Genomic DNA, 13,731 nt, shown 5'->3' with positions numbered 1-13,731 from the left:
CATGAAGTAGTAATCGGGCAGTTAAGGTAGCCGGCTGTTTCGAGCCCATAAAGTTGCTAGTGGGATGTATTAAGCATCGCTAATCGAGGTAGTTTAGTCGACAGGGATGCTGGCAAGAGTAGAGTGGTAACTTGGTCGATGAGGAGGGGGATGTTAGGACGGCAGAGGAAGAGCATTAGCTGCCCCCCAGAGCCTCCCGCTAAGTGCTGCAATTTATTTTATTACCCTTCGCGCGTCTACGTTTGGAAACCTTTGGTCGACGCGCTTCCATTCGTGGCGAAAACACCAATAGGTCGCGGAAACGTAATTTACACCGAGAGTTGCGGAGAGTCGCGGTGCGAACTAAACTAGAGAACGAGTAGAAAATGTATTGACGGGCGAAAACAGAGGGCGTTTTGTTCGCTGTCGTTGGCACTTCGTTTCTGTCGACATTTCAGCTTTTCCCTCCTTCCGCAGCCCGCGGGAAGTCTGATCTGATTTTCCTTTCGATTGTCTCTTGATTTACAGCGTCGAATCTCGACGAATACTATATATGGACGTACTCGCGTACATACGTATGCATATATTTCCAGGATGGAAAGAAGTTATATGCAGTACTAAATTCAAATTCACATAGAAATGTTTAAGGTGAGTTATTAAAAATTTCCACTTTATTTTCATATTTGATATTCATTTTTCTTTGACATTTTTACCCTCACGATGACTGGAATACAGCGGGTTTCATAAAAGAGAAGATTTGATCTTGAATAATTGTAACATAATTTTCTACTGTTGTATACGTATGTGTAAGTCATCGACAGAAGAATAAATACGAACGTAGAGCGATTCGAACGTATATCAGTGGAAACATCATGAAAACGAGGTCACAGAAATTTCGTGATGATGATTATTGGCGGAGTTCAATAAACTCGAATTGCCTTTTTTTTCCGAGAACGAGTTTCGAAACGTAGTTTTCCAGAATTGGCAATTGCTTTTTTACGAGACACGATAGTGATTCTTTTCTCCGTATGTGACTGTGTATTTTTTCTCACAGATTGATGTTTCAATTAACTTTTTCTTCATAAAAGAGGCATGTTGCATAGAAATAGCTTCTGTTTCGTGCGAAACATAAAATAACACGTATATTTAATTATTTCCACGCGTACCTACACCGCGAGTAAAGAACCAAAAAGAAATTAAATATTGAACATATGCTATCAGAGTTGCTGTTCCAAACCTACTAGAATAGCAACGAGTACACAGGAAAATGCACGCTGTGCTCTTTGGCCTGGACAATCGTCCAGAGTATTGTTTGGAAGGAAAACGGAAGAAAAAGAAGGGACACAAAATAGAGAGCCTCTGTGTCAGCCGAGAGGTACGTTTAAAGTGGCACGAAGGCAAAATAGCGGAAAAGGGCGGGGGCGAGGGGTTGCGCGTGATAGAACAAGAGCAAGCTACTCGAAGGAAAAGCTGAAATTCCGACCGCGCGGCAATTGGACTGCGATTCGTTGTAGGATTACCGTATTGCTCGGCAACACATGAAATAATTCTACACGGCTAATATGATATAAATCCGGCGCGGTGGCTGGCGTTTTCCGCTCGGGAGGCAGACTTAAATACGACTTAACGCGCTTCGAATACGCTGTTTAAATGTGGTACAGTTTGTTCGATGTTTAAACGCAGCGAGAAGCTTTAGAGAATAATTCTCGTCCCCGTATTTATGACGGATAATTCACATCGATTCGATTGGTCCAAACATGTGTTGGTTAGCTTCATTGTACGTAGAAATTCTTTTATATCATTTCTGACGATAAATTTCAGGAATTATATTTCTAAGGAAAAGTCTGGAACTTTGATCCCTAACTTCCAGAAATAGCATCTAGAATTAGCACATGATTCATTCGATTAGATTGAAGGGCTTCAATGTGGGAAAGCGATACAAGTAAACTTTTTTATTTAAAACGAATTAAATAAAAACTAAGAAAAGATGAATATTATTATAGTATTTCATATGTACAATATTTGATAGAGAATTGTAATGCATATTATGATATGGCACAAATGGTTACAAATTTTCTTTAAATATACTTACACATTATGTTATTACTTATACTTATGCATTTAAGTATACTTATTATATTATTACCATTAGTATTCTGTTACACTGCAACCTCGTTCCGTATTTTCAAGACCAGATTACATTATTTTAATACAAAGCTCTATCCTGTTCGCACTTGCGGAAAAGGAATGTAACGACGATCTGGAACGCAATAGCAAATTAACTTTAAGGTTTCCTTAACCTTACCTTACCTCCTGTATCTTTATTACTTTCTTTTATTTTTATCTTCCTCGTGGCACAAAGGGATTGCAGCCATTTCCGGCATTCTACCGTGTAATGATTACACAGGGCAAAATTAGGGAACTTTTCGTTGGCATTTAATATCAGGTCGTTTCGTTGTATTTCAATATACCGTTCATCGACAGTATCGAAGGCAACGCGGGACGATTGTAAAAAGCTGACGCAGAACACGCCGTCGATTTAAATGTAATGCGACGGGAGAGTCAATAAAAATGAAAATAGCGGCCGTAGCAAGGAACATTGAAAACTCGTCGCGTTCATTGCGGAACGGCCTAGAAAGCTCGCCGTTCCGACTCAGATAGAAATAGAAAATTACCATAACGATTGCCGATACTTGTTCCATCAATCGGCATGTTCTGTGAAAATTTTGCGCAAATTCTGGTTGCAATTATTTATCGTGTTTCATTTAATAAAAAGAATTAATACAATCAAAAAATTGGCAATTATGAATTGAATATAAATATATTTTCAATCACTTACAATTCATGCGAACTCCTAGATATATTGGTAAATATGCAGAATAAATCTGGGAATAGAACGTTTCGGTCAACTTAATGCGACATAAAACTCAATAATGTTTTTGTATAATTGATTTCTTATAGAAAAAGTGGGAAAATATGTTCGCGAAGATGGAAATCGAGTAGAATCAGTTAGCAGATAGGAAAAGGTACGAGCGCAAGTCCAATTGATTTTAAAAACGATTTCCCAAAAACGATTTGGATCGCTGGTAATCCCAGGGCTCCGCTTGTCGAAAGTAACGAACAAGTGGAACAAACGGTACTAGCCAGAAAAAGCTGCGGAGTCAGAGGAATTTCACCAGACGACGCTATTTTTTAATTTACCAGTATTTCACGCTCGTTGTTCTATTTCCTTTTCTCCTTGTCTCTTCTGTTTTACGTTTCTACCTTTTTCTGTCTGGAAAACGGATATATTTGCAATTCAAAATTTAATGCTTGGTTTCTTAATTAAGTAATTGGAAGGTAGCGTGACGTCGACCGAGCAAACCTATCAATTACATGCTCGATTGGACCGAGAGGTTTGTATCAGAATGTCAGTTCCACTGTCGCAGATACAACTAGGGAGCGAATAACGAGAACAGAGAGGGATTGGAAAACAGGAATCGAATAGGTTGAAAGAGAGATCTGAACAGAGAAGTATACCGTTGGAATCGTGTAGAGCAATGATGAGAAGTGTAAAAAATCGACGAGGTTAAGAGAAGAGATCGTTAACAGAGGAGTCGAATAGTTGCTGGAATGAAAAATAAATATAGAAAATTTTGGTACAATAAAAAATATCTAAATAACGATGAATATTAATAAAAGAAGTCAAATTTTTGTAGTATTCGCATACCAAAATGGAGGAAACAGAAAAGCGGCAAGAAAAATAGTGCAATAGGATATATAAAGATTAGCAAAGAATCGAGCAAACAAAAGTTAACTCTCTAATTATCTATTCCGAAAGAAAGAAAAGAAAATGTATGTGTTTGACGAAAGAGACAAGAGAAATAAATCGAGAAGAGGAAGAAAGACGAGACAAACTAGGATCGACGAGGAATAGGTAATAGTAGCGAAAAATTTAGTAAACAACGATGCAAAGAATGAAATAACATGGGAAGTATTATGAGACAGAGAGAAAGAACGCAGGCACAGATAGGAAAGAAACGAGATAAAGAAAGAGAAGACAGGTTGGTGGGATTGAGAAGGACGGAGGAACGGAGGTATCGTCGTGGCGTTTGCGCCTGGGGTTGTCGAGGACAGCGCGAAGAGGGTGTGCAAGGGTGATCGGCGTAGGTGGCGGCGCTTGGAGGGTGGGAGGACAGGGAAAGGCGTGGAATTGGTGGAGGCAGTCAGTGGCTCGCCGCGCGCCACAACGACCGTCGGATCTAGCCGTTGAGTTTTTCCACTTGTTACCGTATCGCACCCACGTCCATACTGTACTCTTCTCCTCTACCCCACCGTTTGATTTTTTTCCTTTCCATTTGTTTCGTTCGCTACTCTGGACTGTGAACGCGCGTCCGATTTGTCTGCACAAGTTCGATCACACAACCCGCGTTCTCGTCAAACTCTCGAGTCTCCAGGATTGTGATCTGTGATCCAGTGCCTGCGGCTGTCGACTGATCCTGATCTAGTGTTCTGAGAAATGAATGCGTTGGTTACAGTGTGAAATCAAATGTTGTTACCAACGAAATGCAACATAACGTAACGGAGAAATGTAACGAGAATGAAAATATTCATCGACATAGTATTTTGTGAGTGAAGGAAAAATCGAAAAGTGAGACACGTATGTTCCTTGAGGGAAAAAATTGTTCCTTTGGTTTTTTGGTTCAAATGTGACGTCTTGGTTCGCCTCTACGTGTTTTCCGTGGATAAGCTGATGTAAATATCTTTCGCACGAGAACGAGATCCGTGTGTACTTTTTATTAAAGTTTCGTGTACACTTTTCTCTTGCGCCGGATTATATTTTGCACCCGGTCTCTGTGCACGTTCCACGTTTCTTCGACGAAGCTTGGAAAGCTTAGGCGTCTCGTGTGACCGAAAGTGTAGCATAGCTTAATCCGAAAAATTATAATTGCAAATCCTAGACTGCATACTTTCGCGCGACTGTATTTTGAATACATTATACAAATTGAACGTTGCATAAGTCTTCCTTACTTCTGCGGAATTTTATAACCTCTATAGCAACTTCGACTCTTTCCGACTTTCTACTATTAAAGTGTGCCGACCGCTTATCAGCTTCACCACCGACGTTACACCATGGTACTTCCGATTCTCGTCTTCTCTGATTCTCACGAATGCCATTTTGCACGAGGAAAATTTGCACCTCGAAAACGTTTCCTTGTTCAGACGCGATAAATTTACGATAAATTCGCGATACCAGTTACAAATCATCCAGCGCGTCTTTTGTTAAGGAAACAAAAAGGAGAAAATGAAATAAATGCGGAGCTACGCCATTGTATCAAACCAGACAAATTACGGTGTAATTAATCTTCCCGATCGCGAAAAGCTCTAGTCTAACTTTCGAGAAATTTCTCGGATTACGCGGTGCCGCATTTTCGTCGATGTTAATTTCTTACCACCACAAGACTTTTAATTACACACCACGATCTCGTTCGTATAGAAAGCATTTACATCCAACCTCAACAGCATCTGTTTACGTGACCAGTGTAACTAGTTGACTTAACCCAAGCTTGTGAACAAGTTCTCGTTTTCACGGAACGTTCTCTATGGATCGTCTAGTAATCGCAACGGGGAATTTTCAAAGGATGCTGCAGGTTCTACATTACTACTGAAGCTTCGAGGGAACACGCGCTGTAACCTGGATTAGATGCACTTGGAAACTCTGGTGCACCATATTTTTGTCGAATTTTCATTTCATCGAGTATTCACATTGCCCTCTCGTGTGAAAAAGACGCGTTCATCCGTGAACGATCAGCCGTGAATCGAAAGCCTGGATTAATTCGCGGCTGAATGGGATCGCCGGTGCATCGACCTCTCGTCGAGTATAATACCTGTTGTCCGAATTTTACTAGTTTTTTTTCACTCATCTTTTTTTCTTTGCTCTTTACCTGGCTCTTTTACAAAAAGCTCAAATGAAAAGTGAACGACGTTCAGCTTTCGTCGACCGTCCTCGATCTTGGGATTATAATGTTCGGCGGCAGACGGTCGGTTGCTTTGTTCGGCGCGATGATTCGCCTGTTTCCTGCTTGATGAATCTCTACGGACTTCAAAGCAGGTAACGTAGCACGCGTACCATCGAGAAAGTACTGTCCGAGGAGGATCCTTCTTTTTTTATTCTTTTTAGTTTTTCTTTTTGTTTCCTTTTGTTCGTCCTTCGCGCGAAGACGCGAACACAAAGGAAGCGGTTGTTACGCGTTGCTTTTGTCAATCTTCTAAAGTACTGAAATTGCTGGCACTCTTACAAACAAAAAATAGTTTTTCTGTGCCCATTACCAGCCAAATGGGGAACAACCGTGATCGCATAGTGGCGCGTTCGCGTTACCCGCAAATGGAAGAAAGTGGAACGATCCTCACCTTTTTTCCCATCGGTCTCTCGTTACCTCTACTAGAACTGGTTGTACTTCATGGGCTTTTTCCAATGGAACGGTCATTCGTTACCGCTACCGCTACATTCGTTACATTCGTTCCATATTTTTTCTGCGCTAAACAAAAGAATACGTCAGTTCTCCGTTTTTAATGATCAATTTGTAAGAAATAAATGTCGAAGCATTGACAAACATTTGTGTAAAAGCTATGCGACAAAAGAAAAGCACGAGAAGATATCTTAGACTTTCCTTGCGAAAGAAACGCGAAAGTTTCGTAGTTATCTCCCGTCTTTCGTTGTAATATACATATTTAAATAGTCTGAAGGAACGGCGTAGGATAGGCAAAGAGCCCTAATTTCCAGCTAAGGAGTCGCGAGATGGTTCCGCCGTCGAGTAAATCTGCCGGAATGCACAATAACAGGATGCAAATAACGAAGTACTTACGCTTCCCTTTTTTTCATTTTCGACGACAGTTTTATCGAATGCGAAACACAGAGGCATTTGTAGCATCTTCTCTTCCTTTCCTCCTTCTTCTACTGCGAAGCTTATCGAATACCGTAAAGGAAACACGAAACGCGACACGACGGTCGATAGGATTTTCGAGCCGGTTAATTTATCTTATTCCGTGTTCCATTTCTCTCGACTCGAGTTCGGTGACTCGTTCTCTTTTATCCTGCTCAAATAATACTCGCTCTGCTCTTTAGCCCATGGTTGTGTCTGCTTTTCAAGCAGAGTTTCACGGGAATGCGGGCTAAGCAGCGGTTTTCATTTCCTGGAAGAAGAACCGCGGCTATGTCGCGTGTCGGATAATGAAAACGCGGCTGCGGTTCGGCCGACTTTTCTGATGTTCTCAGTAAACCGTCAGTACGCGAACAGCGCAACGAGACAACGAGTAACTGCGTTTCGTCGAAGGAACGCGATCTTTTGTCCTCGTGCTCTTGTTGGCCCTTTTTGACGTTACATTACACGCGTCAACTTTTATTGCCATGTTGTTTCGTATTTCAAGTGCGGCATTTTCTGAAATATAGATCAACTCCGATTATGTTTGATTCTGACGTCGTATTGCGATAGTTAATTATATTTATCTCGTTGTATAGTCTGGAACTAACCGTTTCAAATCCGTGACTGAATAAATCTAAATGGAATAATTAGGTTCTTTGCCCGTCGAATGCTCTTTGGCACGCTTTCTTGTCATTCTGTCCTCCAAACGTTCTAAAAACTCACTCAACGGGCTTTGTACTCTACCCGCTATGCTACCTTTACAACGTACCCTTAATAATGTATTCATTCACGTGTGTTTTGCATGCAAGCTAAATTGCTCACGCGAGAAAAGAAGGAAAGAACCAAAGCGACAGAATTAAAAACCGAAAACATTGAAGTGAGAGTATTTTTTTCTCGATAGGATTCCCGAATTGGAACGCGAAGCGCGTGGATTTCGTCAAACTCGTGGAATTAAAATTTTTTTGAACAGTATTTAACCTGTTGAAACTCGTAAATCCGTCATATTCATATTCCGCTACGTATTTCATTAAATCAGCGGAAATCACACGGAATTGATAATACGAGGAAGAGGCACCGGCTGAAATATTTATGAAGTACCTCATCGTTTCGCCCGGTGAACGGTCCCCGCGTTTCCTGTTGCATCTCTCAGTCAATAGCGGCCTTTGATTCTTGTCACGATCTGTCGAACGAGGCGACTCAACGACCGTGATTGCTCGTTACTAGACTTCTTGCGTCGAAATTCGCCATGAAATACCTATAGAATCTACCGTTCGATCTAGACACTGATATCGGAGGAAAAGGGACACGCAAAGTGTGGCTTCGCGCGTCGAAAAGGAAATAGAAAAGGGAAAAATGGGAGAGAACAAGGACACGGGAAACGAAGGAGATACTTGTTCCTTGTCAATCACAATGATTCGTGGTTTTATCTTCGAACACGTGTTTAGAATGAAGCATTAGCCACATAGATTACTAATAAAGCTAAGATTAATCGCACTCGTAACAAAAAGTAAAAACGATAGAAAGCTAAAAACGCAATATATTAATACAATAAATGAAGGCATATGAATGCTTTGAATGTTGGCGGCGTCCTACTAATTTTTCCTTAAATTAATGATTTACCTGAGTAATATAAATTTCTTTCCTATTCCAGTAAACCAAAAGCGAAATAATCGTTGTTCGTTTTTTATTATTCCATGATATAATCAATCTATAAGTAGGTAATATAATGGTAAAGAATAATTCCTCCAAAGATCGAAAGAAGATTAGTAGAAACCGTTTATACATCAAAATTGAATCACTTGAAAATTAGCTTTCTCCATTCATTATACATTCTTGTTTGTCAATTTAAGCATAGATATGTATGATTTTAATTGTCAATTCAAAAATTTCTCCCTTTCTTTAAACAGCAATGTGAAAAAACGGTTCAAACCATCCTGTAGTTCTAATTGTTATGTGTCAAGAAGCTATTGTATTATATTGCTATGTACCTTTTCCTGCTACAAGCTGCTACAATGGATGTTCTTTATCTTTTCAATGAAATTCATTCGTAATCGTTATTTGATGAAGAGAATTTTTGAGCATATTTATTCCAAGAAGATTTTGAAAGTTAGGCAAAAGCTTTGTTCTTTACCAAATTGTCAGCACAATACCTGACGAAACAAAAGGGATAAATGATTTCTGCGTGATACTTGCAAAAAATGGACAGATTATTTCCGGTATCGGTATACTATTTATTTAAATGTTACTGCGTGTGGTTCGACAAAGAAATAAATATTAAAGATATTTCAACCGGGCCACAGAATAGAGAAAATACTAATAAATATTTGGTAAACAGACTTTTATTCACGTCGGATCTACTGATGTCAAATTTCAGCAAAACTGCACATTACACGTATGCATTTTTTGATTTTTGTCCTGAATCCTCATTAAAATGTCGCACAGTGTTATCGTGCGTAACTTTTGATATTTGAACGATTCAAAAGCCACATTAATCAATTCCATAAATTCAAGAGTAAAGAAGAGTAATGATATTCTAAACATATTTTTTAGATTTACTTTGAAATTTTATTTATTTCACCTTTTTGTAATAAGTGAACTCATGAAAGTACATAAGTAAATTCTTTCTTTTTTTTTTTTTTGTTAAAATTGGGCGCTAATCGAATTGGACGTACATAAGTTAACATGTAATGAAATTGGAAACAGAACAAAGGAAACAAAAAGTGTGATGGATGAGTATAGATTCTGAGAGCTTTATTTAGCAAACAGCGGTTTTTACCATACGTGAGCGTTGCTTGAATACCAAGGTTCTCTATAAGGGTTCACCGCATGTGTTTCCTTTTGGTTCGATCGACTCTGATCATAGCTCAAAGGCAGTTATGAAAGTTTGTTGGCCAACAAGGACAAGCAGCTGGTATTTTTTCTCACTTTCACCGATGTTCCGTAACAATCATCCATTTCAGTCGTGCTTGTTCGGAACGAAACGATTCCACAAGCTGGTTGTAACGACTTTTATGGGCAACTCTCGAAAGAACGATCAACGAAATAAATTGCTGGGCGTGTTTGATAAAAAATCGTAAGAAGACGATGTCGACGAAGGGCCGAGGCCAAACGTCGCAGACCACGCGCGAGTTTGGAAAAGTTGATGGCAGATATTACGCGGTTGTGAAAAATGAGCGACGCGTAGAGAAGGAGCGTCATCGTCTTATTCTATCACGCAGTCACCATGGAAAAACCATTTGACAGAAACGAAGGTAAACTACCGTAATATAAATGAGGTTCCTTATTCTTCTCCCAAATATTTTCCACATCATCGGCATTGTAGCAAATTGCAAATAAATATTAAATATAAACTGTTGAATTTGACGAAGATTATTTATTATTTAAATGTTAGTTGAGAATTTTATTTATGAATTTTGAGCCATCATATTTAACCCTTTAAATGGCCTTTACAACCGGGAAGTTCGTCAGCATTGCAAGTAACTGCTTCAAAAGTCGAATGAAACACGAATATTGAACAGTTATAATTCAGATTAAAAAGAGTTTGTCACTTCAAAATGCTGGCTTCACATTCGAGCGAGATAATTATTCGGATAAATTCCGTTCCAACTCCGAAGCGTTTAAACGCAGGCTGATAGCAGATACTACGGACAAAAAGCAGTTCGCCTAACTTTCTCGGCGGCAACAAGTGCCGTTATCGCTGAAGCCTTTAAAAAAAAAGGAAAATAACACGCAGCAACGCTTGTAACTTGGAACGCGTTTAGGTGTTCGAGCGAAATTTCGTCGCTACGAAAAGGTGGCCGTAACTCGAAAAAGGAGATGTTTTAGTACCTGCGATCGCAGGTGCTTTTTTCTACCCTGGAGGTGAATAAAATACGCCCCTAAAGTTTGCCGACCTACTTTGCCATCCAACGCAGCTACACACACACGCGCGCGCGTGCGCATGCTATGTGTGTATGCGCACAGAGCAGAGGAAACGAGCAGTTTGAACGCGAGTGAAAAACGACATCGTTCCTGTTGTCAAATGGATTATTGAAGCACCGTGTCGAACGCGTATTCATTAGTCACGCGAGCTCAGTACCCGACACTTGTGAGCCAAGCCTGATAAATCAATTATAATGTAGGACATCGAAATGCTCGTTGTGTCGAATTCGAACTTTCATAATGCGTCCCTCGGCGTTGTTTGCCTGCTAAATCTCGCACGGAGATAATTAATGATCGCGCCATGTCAAAAGGATGCCGTGTTTTCGGGGAAAGTTTGCAACAAGTCGACCGACAACAAATCGAAATCGGTTACATTCTTTTTCGGAACAATCGTCCGTTGTTTACTGTTAAACATCTGTACGTTAATCTCGCTGATTTACGATGATTTCAATTGTTCCTGCGTTAACTTGTAACTGATATGATAGGCATTTTGCCACGTAGATTTTATGCAAGTATATATAAGAGCATACAGAAATGTCTAAACGTTAAAAAGATTTTATTGGGTGATATGCTTATTACTTTATTTAAAAACTAGTTAAGTATCCAGATTCTTATTACATAATTCACCAACATTAATTACACAAGCATGAATATGTCAATAAATTTGAGCAATTTTATTCCATAATCAATCATTTTTGTAGGCAGAATGATGAAATCCGTAGCGTGCAGTTTCGATTAACGCCTTATATTTCATTTCATTTGACATCTCTTTATCATCGAATCAAATTATTTTACGATGCAGGTTTTTCAGTTTTTGCATCCATGTCACCTATAATAATATCTATATATTGGAAGCACTTGTAAAGACGTGAACGATATTTACACGGGAGGAAAGAGGTCGTGACGGGAGAGAGGAAAAAAGGTTTCTAAATATTTGGCTTTCTTGCAAGCGAGGGCCTAGATACGTTGTAGATGGCACGGATCGCTCTCCGAATTCACAGGTACGAGAGTTTACCGTTGATTCGGGTCAGAGAATGACCGCGTGCATAACAACCACGTTTACCGTGAAAATTCGCAGATAGAAAATCGAAGATTCGATTGATTTTTCAAATCGGCCCGCGGCCAGACGGCGCTCTGATTAGTTATTTGTTGAATAAACGTCGGCCCACCGTCCTGAATTTGATTTTGCCTGAAATCCAGTCATGTCAAAGCCGGGAACTATCGCGTGGCTTTATTTTACAACCAGGTTTTGAATAAATCGAAGCGTCCATGGGGAACTCGCTTATCTGAATGAAAATCGTGAACGATACGAGATCGAAGGGAGACAACTCTATTGCGTTTCCACAGAAACAAATGATCAACGTTCCAAACGGGAAATACGGTTTGGAATTTTTATGTTTCGTTGGAATTTTGCAATCGTGTAATGTAGGCCAACGAAAGTATGCGGATTCGATACGTTTTATATTTTTATGATGGAGAATGGATACGAACGGTCAGGAAGCAACGTTCGCTCGGGAAGACGTATCTTTCAGCGGTCAATTAGTAGTTAGATAACGATACCGTGGAGCCGATGTAACTGCTAATTACATATTCCCCGATCGACAATTTACCTAACTTGGCTCGTAAACTGCGTCGAACTGGCGGCTCGAAATCAATTTCTAAATATTCAACCGCATCCTCTCCGATAAAATCGAACGGCTCGTATAATCGATTGTCATAACGGGAATCATAATGATGTAATAATTGAATCGCACGGTGATTACGTCGAGTCGACTATTGGCCACATTTACATGGAAATCCTATTTAAAAGTCGAATCTGCTGTTCCCTTAGAACGATCAAATCGATTAAGCGATTTCCCAGATGGAAACAGGATGTTTCAAATCCAGGATAAGGCACGCGGGTGGTAGAGTTAAGAGTTTGGCGTGTGCTGTCTTTAAGGACGCTAGGTTACACGGAGAATTTGCATATCCGCGAATATCGACTCAGCCGGCTTGCATGGATGAGCGTTTGCGGTGAACCGTCGAATGGAGTTAGACCCAAGATGCAAACGCGTGTGTGTGAATTCACTCGCATGTGTACAACTTTCCGTACGTATATACGCCCGCGAACGTGCTCGCCCGAATCGTATATTAGACAGTCGTTGCTTGAAATTGAAATGTGGGTAACGAGGATCACGTAGAATTAAACGCGGTTGGTCGCGTTCATTAAGACATCACGTGACCAATAAAATTTCGCTACCGGTCAGAGCTTGGTACTTCCGAAGTCCCATTAGAAGCTTTTCATCCGAGAAGTTGACCGCCGGCATTGATTCTAAGTATCGGTACGGAATCGAACTGGTTGAGAAGTTTGCTCGTTACAGCCAGCTATTCGACAGAGTCAGGTATGTTTGTAATATCAGTCGATAAAGTTTGAACGGTTACGATTCTACGGTGCTACGTGTCCTTCGATGAGAGAGATTTAGCTTGCCGCGAGATTTACAATTTAGCTGGATAGCTAAATGGTACATCGCAAAGAACAGTACTGTCGCGAAAGATATATGGGATGATAGTGTGTCTTCATTATGGGGCGAGACCGCAATCAATAGCAACGCTTTTAGCGATGCATTACACGCCATGCTGTACTCATCAATAATGAGTCACGTCGAGATGGTTGTACTATTACCTGACAGATGTTTCATGCTAATAGCTGGCGTGTGTTAATAACACGAATGTGGTGAATGCCTTCAGAAATTCATAGAAACCATGTCAATTATGCAAAACATTTGTGGTAATATATTCTATGCCTGAAAACCAGATTAATTTGAATCTCTGTTATAATTTATTCAATTTCATTTAAGATTAGCAAATTCGACAATTTAGAAAGGAGAAAATATAGAAAAGGAAGGAAAATTTTTATTGACCACATCCATAATATACGATTAATTGTCTG

The 13,731-nt window shown here is 39.9% G+C and overlaps 1 protein-coding gene across 6 annotated transcripts in view; it reads left to right on the top strand.

Moving 5' to 3' along the window:
• LOC122573521 (disks large 1 tumor suppressor protein) overlaps window positions 1–13,731 on the top strand; it is a 533,282-nt gene that overhangs the window by 143,691 nt on the left and 375,860 nt on the right. The window lies entirely within an intron of this gene.

The sequence above is a fragment of the Bombus pyrosoma genome, linkage group LG12 (assembly GCF_014825855.1).
Source record: "Bombus pyrosoma isolate SC7728 linkage group LG12, ASM1482585v1, whole genome shotgun sequence".
Classification (NCBI taxonomy): Eukaryota; Metazoa; Arthropoda; class Insecta; order Hymenoptera; family Apidae; genus Bombus; species Bombus pyrosoma.
This window is presented reverse-complemented; position numbering and strand designations above follow the sequence as displayed.